We start from the raw sequence: 3,358 nt of genomic DNA, 5'->3' as shown, positions 1-3,358 counted from the left end.
GGCCCGCTAGTCATTTTCACTCCCAAGTAGTATTTTAAACGTTCAATTTTAGCCCAATTAAAATGTACCAGTCAGCTTTTAGGGGCGCACTAATAGTACAATATGGGGAAATAAATATATATATAACTCTGAAGGCCCGTTATAACTCTAAAGAGCAATACTTAATCTTTAAACTTAATAGGTTCTGCGCCCCATTGAATTATTTCAAGTGTCAATGCGGCCCACTATAATAAAATGTTGACATCCCTGATTTAGACCAATCATTTGCAAGGGCAGTGTATGCAAGTAACATGCCATTTCACATTGTGGAAAATCCATATGTAAAGGAGTTTTTTGAAAAGCTAAGACCAGTGTATAGTTTGCCATCTCGCAAGATGTTATCTGGACGGTTTTTAGATGAGGAAGCAGACGAAATAAAGAAAAAGGTTCAGGATATTTTGCATGAAGCTGCATTTGTCTCAATTGTATCAGATGGCTGGAGTAACATGCGCAATGAGGGAATAATTAATTTCATGGTTACGACACCTAACCCTATCTTTTACTCTTTCCAAAACACTACAGAACATCGCCATACAGCAGCATATATTGCAGATCAATTCAAATATGTTATACAGGAGATTGGTTCTGAAAAGGTTATGTCTATTGTAAGAGACAATGCTGCAAATGAACATGAAAGCTGCTTGGCACATAATAAAGGAAGAGATTCCACATATCCAATGTTATGGATGTTCTGCACACACTTTACAACTTTTTATACAAGATCTCGAAAATTTTACAACAGTGTCATCCCATACTCCCAAGTGTCAATAAAATTGTAAGATTTTTCAAAAACAAGCAAGTTCCAGCAGCAATATTCAAACGACAGTTAATGCAGCACTCAATTTCTTCCACACTCAGTAGAATTTGTAACACACGTTGGGCGTCTATGATAACCTGCATTCAAAATCTGCAAACCTGTAAAAAGGCCCTGCAATCTGCAATTGTAGAAGATGAAGTATCAAGTGCATGTCCCAAAGATATACGGAATAATATTTTAGATAATGATGTATTTTGGACCAAAAATGCAAAACTTTTAGATTTACTTAAGCCAATTGCTGATTCTATTTACAAACTAGAAAGTGATGTGACTACTTGTCTGATGTTAGACAAGAGTTTTCAACTATCCAAAAACACATTGACGGGGCTGTACATTCCAGCCCATTAAGATGCTTAGAAGAGGAAAATGTAAAGGCAAGAATTTTGTTCCGTAAAAATCAAGTAGTGACGCCGACACACAATGCGGCATACTTACTTGACCCGAGATTTCAAGGCCAGGAGCTTACAGATGAAGAGTTTGATGAAGCATGTGATGTGATTACCTCTATTGCAAATTTTAAAGGAAGCTCATGCAATGATGAAGTAATTGCACAAATTGGAAATTTTAGAGCTAAAAGTGGCATATTTGCCAGAAAAATATTGTGGAATGCAATTTCGTCAGTCAAAGCAAACCGCCTTAAACCTAGCTCATGGTGGAAAGGCCTTGCCCCTTCTTGTATTTTGAGTAAAGTAGCTGAAATACTACTTTCTCTTGCAAGCTCTTCTGCTTGTGCTGAACGCAACTGGTCTGTCTGGGGAAATATCCACACAAAAAATCGCAACAGACTTAAAACATCAACGGTTGGCAAACTGGTTGGGGTATACCACAATCTCAGGCTACTTAGGAATTTTGAAGAACCGAATCCTTTGTCTCCAGTGGATCCTGATTCAGATACTGGTGATGACTTCGGAAATTCAGATAGTGACAAGTTCTGATGAGGCGTAAAAATGTTTTGTGTACTGATACATTTACTTGTTAAATTTCGTTAATAAACTTGTTGGCTTAACTTAGTGGTTGAAGTAGTGGTAAAAATTACTACGGTATATCTAGTGTTGCTTGCAAGATGTCATAGTTTCGGAAAAATTATTATTAATGTTTAAAAAATAATTGTTTTAGTTTTAAAAACCATTGTACTTGAGCTAAAACGTTCATATATTTTATTTAAAGTAAAAATCAAGGTTGATTTTTACCTTCAATTGCATTTTGAAAGTGTGTATAGTATTTGACCTATTTGACGAGTGTTTGACCGGTCAAATGCCCAACCCTACTTTAAATTAATGGACGACTCGGGGTTTCGAAAAATTTTAAACGCATTGCTAGGTTGGCTGCGTAGCAATTTTACTATAAATGCGGAAAATATACGTGAAAAAATCGCTAAGCAAGCGAATGAAGTGCGAAATAACATAAAGCTTGAAGTAAAGGGCAAACTGCTATCGTTAAAGGCAGATGCAGCTACTTGTCAAGATAGGTCGGTATTGGGCAAAAACCTGCAATTCGTGGCAGATGGCAAAATTCAACTACGTACTTTGGCCGTCAAAGAATTGAAAAAGAGCCACACAGCAAATTATTTGAAAAATGTAATAAACGACACCATTGAGCAGTATGGCATTTCAATGCAGCAGTTGGGAAAGGGAAATAGAAAACAGCACCGACGAAGAAGAAGAAGAAGATGATGATAATGTTAATAAATTTATAAACGTGGAAGTTTTACTTAGCGCTGTCCCACCGTCCGACACTTCAAACTCAAATATTATGTGGAGAGGTGTGCGTTGTGCAGCCCACACATTGCAATTATCCGTAAGTGATGCTTTAAAGTAATCATTTTTGTGCAGTATAATATCGACGGCTCGGTCGGTGTGCAAAAAGCTAAGAACACCATCAGTTTAAAAAACCTATATTAGACAGTCCAACTAGATGGCATTCGACCTATGACATGATTCGCCGTCTTATGCTTCTCAAAGAATTTTGTCAGGACATGGCGACAACAAACCCGGATCTGTATATACAATAATCTGACTGGAACACGTTTTCTGTTCTTCTTTCAGTGTTGGAGCCTGCAAAAATTGCCACGAAATCGTTACAGTGTGAGCAGCTTATATTGGAATTTGGGTAAACTGCAAATTACAAATTTCAAAATTAACAACTTCTCCTTTCGCACAATTGTTGCTGTCTGCCATGAAAAAAAGAGAAGTTGACTTACAAGAATTGTATTTTTTTAAGTTCCCTGTACCTAGACCCAAGGTACAAAATGTTCCTTTCAGAAAGCGACCAAAGTGTTGCGACTCAGCATTTGCAAAGAACATGGGATCGTCTAAATTCTGTGCAGCAAGAGCCCACCGTAAATTTGACTGGGTTAGAAAAGGATTCGTCTGAAACATCAAGTGCCGATGACGACTTAGACTTGCTTATTAAGGCTCGAGAGAAAGAAGCAGAGCAGCGGCGAGGAGAATTTAACAAAAATAAAAAAGGACTAGCCTGTATTGCTGCGCTGCTCACCTCCAA

The sequence above is a fragment of the Ascidiella aspersa genome, chromosome 3 (assembly GCF_963924565.1).
Source record: "Ascidiella aspersa chromosome 3, kaAscAspe10.2, whole genome shotgun sequence".
NCBI classification, from domain to species: Eukaryota; Metazoa; Chordata; class Ascidiacea; order Phlebobranchia; family Ascidiidae; genus Ascidiella; species Ascidiella aspersa.
This window is presented reverse-complemented; position numbering follows the sequence as displayed.